Source organism: Vulpes vulpes, chromosome 10, assembly GCF_048418805.1.
Source record: "Vulpes vulpes isolate BD-2025 chromosome 10, VulVul3, whole genome shotgun sequence".
NCBI classification, from domain to species: Eukaryota; Metazoa; Chordata; class Mammalia; order Carnivora; family Canidae; genus Vulpes; species Vulpes vulpes.
Genome location: NC_132789.1, coordinates 10,360,777 through 10,374,344, shown reverse-complemented (window position 1 = coordinate 10,374,344; position 13,568 = coordinate 10,360,777). Strand labels below are relative to the sequence as shown.

Here is a 13,568-nt window from a genome sequence, read left to right as displayed (position 1 = left end):
CTTCTTACTTCCATGAAACAGAAGAGTGAGTCTATAAAGGGTCAGCTAGATACATTTATGAGACTTCCTCTCTTAAGGCATTTTTTTCAAATGCATTCCAGCATTTTGTGTGACTCAAATCCCACGAGCACTGGTTTGGGGTGGAGCAGAATGGGGTTAAGGGCCCACCTCCATCATCCACTACCATAAACATCCAAAGACTCAGTTCCTTTATTGGTAAAAAGGACAGCGGTTATACTTCACAGGGATATTGTGGAAATTAAGTGCAGAGCATGTGTGAAACTTTTAGCATAGAGTTAGCACCTACTAGGTGCTCAACGAGTAACGAAATCTTTCTCTTAAACTTTTCTTGTAGTTATACCACCAGCCATTTTGCTTTTAGGATCTAGATGCTCTGTATACAGTTTAGAAAAACCACGACCTCTGGATGGAAATGATTGTATCTTCTGTCTTAGCTGGAGATCCTTAGAAGGCAGAGCATGAGGCAAAGGTGTACGTGTACCGGGAAGTGCGACCCCAGGGAAAGAAGCAACACAAGTAAATGGAGTGTATTATGGAGCTGGCAACAGGTTGGTTGCTCAGAAGTCTTCAGAGAGGCTGTACCTCTGAACCATCCATCTGGAGCCAGAAATAATACATCCACCAGCTCTCATGGGATGTCAACTCCCCCCACACCTTGATTTCACAGAGGTGAGTATCACCTGGACTTCACAATGCCTCATGCCTCAGTGGATATAAGAAATATAAGGAACCAGAGCAGCTGCCACAGCAGGAATGACAATAGCAAGGATGGTGCAACAACTAATGTCTCTCAGACCATGAGAATATTATGAACTGTTGCTAAGCCCACTCTGGCCAGAAAGGAAGGCAGGTGCACAGGTCCTAGAAGGGACTACTACACCTTCTGCACAGATTTGCCTCCTTACATAGCTAGGATGTCAATCTGCCACCTGCTAACCTGCTTGTTTAATGTCTAAAGCACATGGATCCACCCCTGACCACCCATTTCAGAGAACAAGTAAGGTCTTCTGGGCCCCGGGGAGCATCCCATCCCAGCCTGGTCCACTCCCACAGAATGTCCTGCTAAGGATGGCCACAGCCCTCTGGATACTCTCAGCTCTTTGCTCCAGAAGGCTGCTTACTTTGACCTCGACCTCGACCTCGTTACTTCAGCCTCTTGCAGAGCTGTCCATCAGGAGTGGCATTTAAATGTGAGATCTTGGGCTTTTTATCAAAGGACACGATGAACAACCACACCATGCCAAATCTATTCTTGCTTCTGCTGGGTTTCATTTGGGATGTAGAACCATGGTATTCAGTGCTCTCTTTCTAAATTCCTTTTATTTTATTCATTCATTTATTCAGCAGATATGTATTGAGGGAATTGGTAAGAAAAAAGTCAATCTAATAGAAAAAATGGTTAAAAGTTAATGAATACACAGTTCATAGAAAATAAAACACAAATGACTCTCAAGCATTTGAAAAGATGCCCCATTTCACTCAAAAAAGAGAAATGTTTATTAAAGCTACACTGAGAGACCATTTTCCCCATCAGATTGGCAAAAATCCAAAAGGTTAATAACACATTTTGTTGGCAAGGTTGTGGAGGAATAGGTATTCTCAAGCATTTCTGGTAGGAGTGTTCCTATGGTGCATAATTGGATGATATCTATCAAAATTATGAAAGCAGATATTCTTTGACACAGCAATTTCCCTTCTGGGAATTTATCCTACAGAGATGTTTGGACTTGTGCAAATTGATGTATATACAATGTTATTCACTGCAGACTTCTAAGAGCAAAATATTGGGAATAATCTAGATGCTTTAAATAAATAATAATCTAAGCAATGACATTCTATGTAGATTCTTTTAAAGAATGAGATGTCTCTCTATTGACTGATATAGAAAGATCTCTATGATAGAATGGCAAATAATAAGGCACAGAGGAGCATGGATATGGCATGCCCGCATTAGGCTAATGCTGCTTAACTACCTCAAAAGTTTAAAGAGTAATTGTTCACTCTCATGCTCTCAGACTTGGGGTTCTGTTGATCTCAACTGGGCTCAGCAGGGTGACTCTGCATTAGGCTGCAAGGTCCAGAGCTTGCGGACTCTATTCCACATTCTTCATTCAAGAGCCAGGCTGAAAGGGACAATAGTTAAACCTCGGCACACTCCTCTCATGGTGAATCATGGAGCACAAGAGAGGAAGGGTAATGACACAAAAAACCTTTTGAGACTCTCATGTCTTGTCAACTAACATCCCACTGTCCAAAACAAATTATATCACCAAGTCCAAAATCAAGGGGTGAAGAAGAACATTCTATCCACCATGAGGTCATGGCAAGGGTATGGATATGTAATACCACCAGAGAACTGTAGAGAATGGGACCAATAATTAAACTAACATTACATAAACACACACATGCAAAACACCCAATTTTACTTATTTTTATCTAAAGGTATCCTGGAAAAAAACTGTAACAATGGTAATCTATACTGGAGGACCGGTGGAACGTGAGAGCTTGTAGACAGAGGATAGGTAAGGAAGAAGACATTCCACTGCATACCTTTTGACATTTTTAAAATCAGGTGAATGGTTTACCTGCACACACACACAAAAAAAAAACATTTTAAAATGTACATGGAGCGTCTACGAGGTGCCAGGCACTGGGAGAGGCCCTGGGGACAGAGCTATAAACAAGACAGACCTGACTTCCACCTCCAGGTAGCTAATCCTTGGGTGCAGTTGTCTCTACTCTGGCTGCCACCAGAGCCACCTGGGAAACTTTTTTAAAATGCTGATGTCCAGCTCCACTCCCAGAGATTCAGGCTGTAATCAGTTTGGTGTACAAACTTTTACATACTTTTAAAAGGTCCCAGGAGATTTTGGTGGGAAGCCAGGGTTAAAAATAACTATATTAGCAAATGGAAAAAGATTAAAATAATCAAATAATTAGTTGGTTGTACTAGGCACATCAACCAGTTATTGGAGATTTCTTATATTTTCTCTTCTTGGAAAGCAAAACTCTTCTTAGCAATTGAATTCTTCTCTCTCTCTTATTAAAAGTGTGAGACTCTATATATCTTCCTTTTCACTTTGGCAGCCAGGAAGCTCAGTGTCAAAACTGAAGCTCAACTGGAGCAACTTCCTAAAGCCATAATGCCTACACATGTGTAGTCTTTTTCTAAACTGAATTTCTGCCTTTACTTATTTTTTTGGTGACCTTGAATCTCGATTTCTATTTTGCCATTAGTTCATGGTTTGTATTCTTACAAGGTGTCTCAAATCTTTTATAATGCAGAGGAACTAAATTATCATCATCAACAATAACAACAATATAATACCTTCTGTTTATTTGCTTGGCACTTATTATGCTCCAAACACTGAGATTGGCACTTGAAATATTTATCTCCAATCATTTTTTAAAAACTCACAGAAGAGGTATCATTAAGCTCATTTTACAGATGATAAACTGAGACTCAGAGAGATTAATTGCTTGTCTGGAGTCACAAAGTAGTAAGCATCAGGGCTGGTATATTATTTTCCTATTGCTGCCAACAAGTTACCACAAATTTAGTGAATTAAGACAACAGAAATTTATCTTACTGTCCTGAAGTTCAGGTGTTCAAATAGGTGATCAGGGCTGTGTTCATTCTGTAGGTTCTAGGATAGAATCTGCTTGCCTCTTCCAGCTTCTAGAGACTGCCTGCCTTCTTGGGCTCAGGTCTCCACTTCTGCCTCCGTTCCCATAGTCACATCTACTACTAACTTTGACCTTCCTGCCTCCCTTGTGATTACATCCCACCTTCATCCCCAGAAAAACCCAGGGTATCTTCCCACCTCAAAATCCTTAGCTTAATGGCATCTGCAAAGTCCCTTTTGCCACGTAAGTTATATATTCCCAGGTTTCAGGAATGTTTGAGGACCATTACTTAATTAACCATCTCTTGGATTCTAACCCAGGCTTCTCTAACCCCTAATCATGTGCTTTCTACAATACTTTGCTGCATCCACAAAATCCAGGCTTTATTTCTGTGAAATCATTAATCCCAGGGCTTCTGTGGGTCTTCAAAGAGAGAGGAACATACTTCTCCACAGATTGGACAAGACACAGAAAAAATGTACAATCTACCAAAGATAAATTTCCCCATTCCAATTGGAGTTGTAGGGCTATTCATAAGATAGGGCAGCAAAGGATCCACCCCTGCTATTCTCTGCTGTTAGCCAAGTGAGGCTTCAAGATGTAGTGAAAAGTGGCTTTTCTGTATTATTCATTTGCTTCCTTTGTTGCCTCCTCTACTAGAATGTCAGCCACAGGAGAGTGGGGCCATCTCCATCACACTCACCATAGTATCCAGAGCCCTAAAAGCATAGCACAGAGTTAGTGTTCCATTGATAAATGCAAGCCCCAGAGCTGCTCTGCTTCAGGGGGGTAGGATTTCACCGGGGTACAATACCTGAAGATGGGGGAGGAAACTGAGTGGGCTCTGTCCCCAATTCCTCACCTTTGGGTGGGGTTAACGTGAAAGCTGAGGTCCCTGGTCAGGACCATAAATGAGAGGAAACATGAGCAAGATGGTGTTTGCCTTGCTGAGCCCTTCTGAGAGCAGAGATTACATCTCTTGAACATTCTACATGAAGCATTCTCAATCGATCGTGCATAGACATCAATAACAATCCACCTATAAAAAATTCCCCCACAAGGACACAAAGATAGATGTACAAGGATATTCACTGCATTGTTTGTAGCAGCAAAAGAATTGGACACAACCCAAATGTCCATCAATAGGGATTTGGGGAAATAAATGATCATATAGTCACAATGACAGAATGCTATGCAGCCATTGAAAGAATGGGATAGATGGGGTGGGGGGAGGGTTGTCCAAGATGTAGTGCTCAGTGAAAAAAGGCAAGTTGCAGGGAAGTGTATAATGTATGGTTCTATGTTAAATATATATAAATATATATACTTCTCAAACTGTGCACTTTAAGATCTGCATATTTTACTATATGTAAATTATAACTCAATAAAGAAAAACCATTATATGTATACATTCTAGTTCTTTGGTCTTTAAGAAGCAAACTTTTTCAAATTATTTCTGAAATTAGGACTTGCCTTCTCATGTATGTAGCATTTTATGTTTTGCTATTATTAAGTCGAAAGGGTGGCTTACCACTGGAGGTAGCTCACAAAAGAAGAAATGCAAGAGATATATTTAGCATATACACAGAAAGTAAACATAGTAGATAAGCATATGCATAGAATAGCTAAAAATGGACACATTTGGAATTCAGGAGTGAAATAATTGGGAATGGAAGTTGCAAGACCTTTGTACTAGGGGCACATATTACTTTAGTCATGAGAAACAAATTAAGGTTAAGGAAAACCCTTTCTGTGACCGGGAAATAGTGCAAACCTGTGGATTTGAGAAAATGGAGGGCATCAAAGGGGCATTTGACAATGTAACAGACCAAGAGAATTGAACCTCACTGTGTTTTCAAAATAGAAAGAACTTTGTTGTTGTTTTCTGATTATAAAAGTAATTTGTGCTCATTACATAAACACTCAAAGACCAGGGAAAGGAGGCATTGAAAATTGCCTATAAGCCCACACTATACCACCAAAGAGAGCAAAGCCTAACGCTGGGGTGCACTTACTTACAAGAGCAACACCAACCTTTATATACTGCTTTAAAACTCGATTTTTGTCCCACCTAATATGTAAAGAATATCTTCATTTAATATGTAAAGAAAATCTTTGCATGTTGTAATACTACAATATGTATCATCCTCTTAATAACCCCAATATATTATGTATGTTATGTAGTTGTACCATTATTGGCATAACAGAGACTCTATCATTGAATATTACATTGTTTCCAATTTTTACGGATTGAAATAATGATGCAGGGATGCCTGGGCAGTTCAGTGGTTGAGCACCTGCTCTGGGCTCAGGTTGTGATCCCAGGGTCCTGGGATTGAGTCCCGCATCAGGCTCCCCACAAGGAGCCTACCTCTTTCTCTGCCTATGTCTCTGCCTCTCTCTGTGTGTCTCTCATGAATAAATAAACAAAATCTTAAAAAAAGAAAGAATGATACTAAGAAAATTCTCATACATATATCTTTAGGCACTTATCTGATTGTTTACTGAGGATAAATTCCTAGAAGTCCTATTTGCTGAGTCAATAAGTTTATACATACTGAAGGCATCTGATTGTTGTGACCACATACTTTCTCATAACACGAATAATCATTAGCATCAGCAATTGTTGAGCATGAAGTTCATGCCAGGACTTGCATTCCTTTACCTTCTGAACAGTCCTACAAGGCTGGTGTTTTTATTGTACCTCATTCTATAGATGGAAAAAACTGAGGCTCAGAGACCTCTCAGTGTCACACAGCTAAAAACTGGCAGAGCCAGGAATAGAACCCAGGTCTGTCCACCTCCAAAGGCCAAGCTCACAGTCAGAGCACTGTGCTGCCTGTTAATCTCATGGCTTCCAGAACAGTCATATTATTTCATTATCCAACCTATAGTGCATGAGAAAGCTCATGTCCTCACTTTCGCCCCCTTCACTAAGTAGTATCATTTGAATTCATGTAAGGAGTGTGTAGTTGCAAACACCAAAAACCTCAGTTCAAAATGGCTTAAATAATAAAGTGATTAATTGGCTCAAATAACCAGAAGTCTTAAGGGGGGTTAAGTGTCAAGGATGCCTTGATTGAGCAGCACAGTAGTGAGACCAATGTTCAGGTCTTGTTTTTTCTCCTTGTCTTCTGTGGTGCTGGCTTCATCCTCCATCTGACTCTCCTCCATGGTCTCAAGATGGTCCCTGACAACTCCTCATTCTGTGTGCCTTCTTCCCCAAGACCAGACAGGAGGAGAGAAGGTTGACTTTGTAAGCCCTCTCAGGAGAGTGGGAGATCTTTCTAAGGATCCCTCAGCTTCCCAGTGGCCTGAATTGCCCCATGTGCTCATCCTGAACCAGTACTGTAGGTAGGATTATGATGACAAGTTTAAGCCTGGGCTGCATATGCCCTTTCCTAGATCCTGTAGTGAAAGTAAATTTAGCTTCCTCCGAGGCTATAATAGAAAAAGCGTGGAGTGAAATTCATGACACTTCTCAAGAGAAGAAAGGTCGGATATTGGGGATTGGAACAAACACACTTGTACCCCACCCTTCCACTCATGGACCTTACCAGTGTAGGGGACCCTACGTATCATTCTACCCTGTTCATGGCAGGGAGAAGCATCAGGGAATTAACATCCCCAGGGAGCAATCTTTGACCAATGAGAGAGCAGGTGTACAGTCTTCAGCCATATCAACTTGAATGTGCGCTATCTTGTCTGATCTCGGAAGCTAAGCAGGATCGGGCCTGGTTATACTTGGATGGGAGAGAATAGGTGTATAAATACCCCAGCTCCCTCAACCCTTAGGTGGATCAACTGAGGAGCATGTCCTGCAGTAGCCCCCAAGGTTCTCCAGTAATAACTAGCTCACCCTTCTTCCTCTTCCCTTCTCATGTGTCCAGTCCCCTGCCAGTGTTTCCTAGGACCACCCCCCAATAAATCACTTACACTTGACTCCCTGACCTGGAGTCTGCATCTTGGAGACAGAAACTAAACAGTAACATGGTACAAAGTCCACTACATTTTGTTTCTAGTCTTTGTCTGTTGTGGGAACATTCTAAAAAGATAAAATTTCAGCGTTGTAAGGTTAAGGATAGACATTCACGTGGTGATTCTCCAATCTGCCAAAAGGACAATATCTGCCTCTAAGCTACCTCCTTCACCTTCAGTGCAAAGGAGAAAGGAGCCCATCTTCCCTCAGAAGCCACTTTGCATGCACAGCTACGTCAACAGTGACCAGACAAGAATGCAGTATTAAGCACCCCACTGTGAGTCTGTCCTGCAGATACAGACATCTGGACTCCATGGTGAGATCCCTTTAGGAAAAAGAGAGAGAACTCTAAAAATTGACTCAGCCTTTCATAAATTGGTATTTTTAATATTCCCCTTCCTGGGGGCATTTGCTATTAACAAACTATTGGTCTGGTTGAGAGATAAAAAAGAAGCCCTTCCTCAAAAGATGCCACACATTAATTTTTAAGCTCACTCCTGAGAGATGCAATCTCTCCTTTAGTGCCAGTTAATGGAATTTGTATGACAATAATTATTTACTGATGTAATTAATTGCCATATAGCTTTGCATGGCTGGATGCAGCATTGGCAAGTGGCTGATTTCTATCAGGAAAAGGCATGTGAGCAGCTTCATTTCACAGACGAGCTATAAACTAAGCAGATTTCTAACTCAGAAATAGCCGTTTTCAAAGGGAAAAATCCTCTGGACTCTGAAATGGGGCCTGATTCCCTGAGTCTAAGACTAGGAAGGGAACTGAAAGCACATTGTGTTCAACTGACCCCTTTTACAGAGGAGTAGCAGAAGCCAGGAAAAAGAAATGCCCCATCTCTAAGATTTCCAATTGAGTCAGTGCACAGTGCCCAGGCAGCCTGATTCCCAGCTCAGTACTTGTCCCACTAAACTCTCTGCCTACACCCCAGGGTGCTGATGAAACAGACAGGATGTGTTCCCAGGAGGAGAGACTGGGAGCCTATTGAAACAACTGAGTTGAAGGCAGAGACAGGAAAAATGCCTGGCCCAGAGTGCTCTTGAGAGCACATCACTCTCTCCCAAAGAAGACTGAATATGGGATAAATGGAAATTCTTGAGATAAGCCACAGGAGGTTACTTAGACCAAAGGAATTCAATGCAAATGCCTTTGAGCTCTATGGAGGCAACAAATGGGTGAAGGAGGGTATAAGCAAACACAAGGGAATGGTGAAGACTGGATATTAGATATGACAACACATGCCCATCTCAAGGATCTCAGTGCTAACAGACCATTTCCATCTTTTAAGAGAGACAAAAAGTTCAAAATGTTACCAAAAAAAAGTTACAAGATATCTCCTGGCTTTTAAATCTTGGCAATTTATGTCATTTTAAAAAGAGAAAGGGATACCGAGGTGGCTCAGTGGTTGAGCATCTACCTTTGGCTCAGGTCATGATGCCAGGGTCCCCTGTGGGGAGCCTGCTTCTCCCTCTGCCTATGTCTCTGCCTCTTTCTGTGTGTCTTTCATGAATAAATAAAATCTTTTAAAAAATAATAAAAAATAAATAAAAAGAGAAAGATTGAAGGCCCCATAAGCCAAAAAAAATGCCATCTCCCAAGATATGAGTTTGTAAACACTGGTATAGAGTATCAACAACTGGTGGCAGATCTGGCCATTCATTCAAACATTCATTCATTTGTTCAGGGTTGAGCGCCACGGTCCCTAAATCTTTCTATACATTAGAATCACCTAGGAAGCTTAAAAATCTCAATGCCCAGGTTACATGCTATACCAATTACACCAGGATGTTCAAGGGTGGAAGCCAGGCATCAGGATGTTTTAAATACCCCCAGATGATTCCAACACACAGCCAAGTTTGGGAACTGCTAGTCTACAATGAGCCAGGCTGTGAGTTAGCTGCCAGGGACACAAGAATGACCAGGACAAACATATTCCTCACCTTCCCAGGGCCTAAACCCAAGTAAGGGATTCAAACAGGTAAGTATATGTAGCCCAGGCTGCCAGTTGTCACCACACCTGATCTCCCCACCTTCCAGGGCACATGTGGGACTAAACTTCCCAGCCTCCTTTGCAGTTAGATGTAGCCACGGGTCTGAATTCTGGCCAACAGAATGTGAGTAGAAGCCATTCATGTCCCTTCCAGGACTGGTCCATGAAATCCACCAGGTTTGCGCCTTTGTATTCTTTTATTCCTGCTGCCATATGTCGAGGATGGCAGAGCCACTGTCAGCCCAGGTCAATGGGTCCATGGATAACTGATGCCCACCTATTGACCCAGCCATCACCTCTGAATTATTGTTAAGATCTTGTTACAGCAGCCTAAGCAATATGCTAAGCAATTAAAATGTAGAGAAAAACTGACAACCATAGTACCAGATGCTGTGAGACACAGATCCAGATTGGGAGCATCAGGGAAGGCCTCCGATTAATTCCTTTACTCATTCATTCAACAAATATTTACCAAGCACCTGCTATGTACCAGGCACTATTGTAGATGCAATTAATGAAATCAGCAAATAATTTATTGTCATATAAACCTCATTACGTGTTGTGAGAGACACAGCAGTGAAGGAAAGACTCAAAAATCAATGTCCTCGTGGAGTTTAAGTCCCTCAGAGTATGAGGTGACACGGACACTCACACCTGGAAGATGGATAAGGCAGGCAGAAATCTGTGGGTGGTGGGGCGCACAGATGCAGTGCTCTTGGAAACGAGAAGGACCTAGGGGTGGGAGAAAGTGGCATTTTGGGGGAGCATGGAATATTTGGGCTTGGCTGAGAGATGAGGGATGAGACAGAAACAGAAACAGACTGAGTCTTAGAGACATCCGGGGAGACAGAGAAACTGGCAGAAAGAGAGATGGAGAGAGAGCAAGGCAGAGCAACTGTCAGAGACCCAAATGGACAAAGACAGAACCAGAGAGAGAGTGGACTGGAAAGATCTGACAGGGACAATGAGACAGGGACAATGAGACAGCCACCACAGAGCCACCTCCCCCTGACCCCCACCTTCATGGCCTTATTTCTTGCACAGGAGACAGATGTCAGCATTTTACTTAAGTTTCCTTTGCTTTGTTGAGAAGATAAATATTTGATCTCCCACAATGCCCAGCGGTTTCTCCTACACAAGAAGGGCGTATTTAATTAGCCTGAGAGCAAACCCCATGCTTGGCTCGGGCAGAGCCAGCTGTGAGGATTGTCACCTGCCACTTAAGGCTTGGGTTGGGTGATGGAGGGCAGAAGTGGGCGTCAGGAGACCCTCCTTGACTCTGGGTAGCTGTGAGGTCTGAGCCTCAGTTTCTCTGCTTATAAAATGAAAAGGTGCTGTCCCACTCTGGTATTCTGTGGCAGCATGATCAAGGTTTGTGATCAGGTATTTCAATGTGAAATTGCTTAACAGATGTCTCCCTAGGAGAGCTTGAGGGCAGGCTGTGTCTGTCTTGTTCATGGATAAACACATAGTAGGTGTTCGAGAGTATTGATTTGTTTAAAGTAAGGGAGGGAGGGGAGGAGGAAAGACTAGAGGGAAAAAGAAGTTGAACATGCCATGAGTCCTGTGCAAGGGAGAACAGGCTAAAAGGGGATGAAACTCACCTGGATTAAATCTTCAGGAAAAGAAAGCCAGCAGGATGGGCTCACTGGGTTTCCCCAGGAAACTTATAAACGTTAATGCCTCTTATAGAGGCATCCACAGTTCCACAACCACAAAGGGAAGGAGATTGGCATATAGAGGTGGCCAGCACCAGGGAACCACAGTGTATACTGAGCAACAAGTAACAGAGCTGTATGAGGATCTCAGCTCCCTGAGGCTCTGCAGCCCAAGCTTCCTTGGGGCTTGGTGATGGTTCAAAAAAATCCCTAAGCATCCATTCCTCTCCCTCGTCCTTAGGGCAGGAGTCAGGGAATGTGCTCCTTTCTGGCTAAAACTGACTATTTCCAGATAGTGGAGGCCTCCAGATTTTCAAAGGGTAGAAGAGGTGCTGAATTCACACTGGTACAAATGAGGAAGAGACAGATCACTTGGCAAAATAATTAGTGGGAGATCCAAATGCATAAAGGCTCTGATGATCCATGAGCACAAGTCAGTATACATAAATACGAATAAATGAGTAAAATGGGGGGAAAGGGAAGGTCCTTCTTATAGGAGGATGCCAACAAAGAATTGCTTTAAAAAAAAAAAGAGTTAGAAATCCTTCAGTAGATACTAAAACTAATGGGGGAAATTTTGATGAGTACCAAGATATTTACATAGTCTCCAAGTCTCCTCCCCAGAGCTTATTTACTAAAGAAGAAGGAATAGTAACCTGACAGTGGAAAAACCTGTCAACCATGCTAACCAAGCCATCTAAGTGAATCTCACCATGAACAGGACAAACCAGCAGCATGCACACACCTCCTGATGTGATGCATTGTTTAAAAAAATGCAGCTTCATCTCTGCATTGTTCCTGCCAAAAATGCACAGCCTGAATCTAATCATGGTCATTGGGGAAGCTGAATTGAGAGGCATTCTACAAAATAACAGGCTTGAACATTTTAAAGATGTATAGGTCAAGGAACAGAGAAGGGCTGAGGAGATGTTCCAGAATAAAGGAGACTAAGGAAACACTGTGACTGAATATAATGCAGAGTCTTGGATTGGATTCTGGATCAAGAATAAAAAGGATATTACTTGGCCACAATAGCCAAACTGTGGAAGGAGCCTCGGTGTCCATCGAAAGATGAATGGATAAGGAAGATGTGGTTTATGTATACAATGGAATATTACTCAGCAATTAGAAACGACAAACACCCACCATTTGCTTCAACGTGGATGGAACTGGAGGGTATTATGCTGAGTGAAATAAGTCAATCGGAGAAGAACAAACAGTGTATGTTCTCATTCATTTGGAGAATATGAATAATAGTGAAAGGGAATATAAAGGAAGGGAAAAGAAATGTTGGGAAATATCAGGAAGGGAGACAGAACATAAAGACTCCTAACTCGGGGAAACGAACTAGGGGTGGTGGAAGGGGAGGAGGGCGGGTGTTGGAGGGGAATGGGTGACGGGCACTGAGGTGGACACTTGACGGGATGAGCACTGGGTGTTTTTCTGTATGTTGGTAAATTGAACACCAATAAAAATTAATTAAAAACAAAAAAGGATATTACTGGGACAATCAACAAAATTTTACAACAGACTGTGGATTAGGTAATAACGTTATAGAGAGATGTTACATTTCCTGATTTTCAAAACTGAATTGTGGTTATATAAGAGAATGTCCTTTTCCCTGAAATATAGACAGGAGGTATTTAGAGGTTAAGAGAACTAGAAGGATCTGAACATCAAAGCAGAGAGTCAGGGCTGGTTTCTGGAGTCTGGGGACTTGAGTTCAAATCCCAGCTCTATTGTCTCCTGGATGTGTGACCTTGGGCAAGCCATCTGATGCTCTGAGCCTCAGTTTCCTCATCTGTAAAATGGGGCAACCAATGGTGCCCTTCTTCGTGGGATTATTGAGAAGATTTGACAAGAAAGCCCTCTACAAAGCCCAAGAACAGCTCTGGTGCATACAGATGTTGGATGAATGCTAGAGGCAGCTGTAAAGCTACAAGTCTCAGAGCTGATTGAGAGCCTCCTCCAAAGTCTTCCAGTCCAACTTCCCTCTCAAATATGGGTCTCAACTCTCTTGCACCATACACAAAGATAAACTCAAAATGAATGAAAGATCTTAATGTGAGACAAGATTCCATCAAAATCCTAGAGGAGAACACAGGCAACACCATGTTTGAACTTGGCCACAGTAACTTCTTACAAGATTCATCCATGAAGGCAAGAGAAACAAAAGCAAAAATGAACTATTGGGACTTCATCAAGATAAGAAGCTTTTGCAAAGCAAAAGATACCGTCAACAAAACTCAAAGACAACCTACAGAATGGGAGAAGATATTTGCA

At 42.2% G+C, this 13,568-nt stretch overlaps 1 protein-coding gene across 6 annotated transcripts in view; it reads right to left on the bottom strand.

The window, feature by feature from the left end:
• The window catches only part of RPH3A (rabphilin 3A), a 273,026-nt gene that overhangs the window by 130,698 nt on the left and 128,760 nt on the right, over nt 1-13,568 (bottom strand). The window lies entirely within an intron of this gene.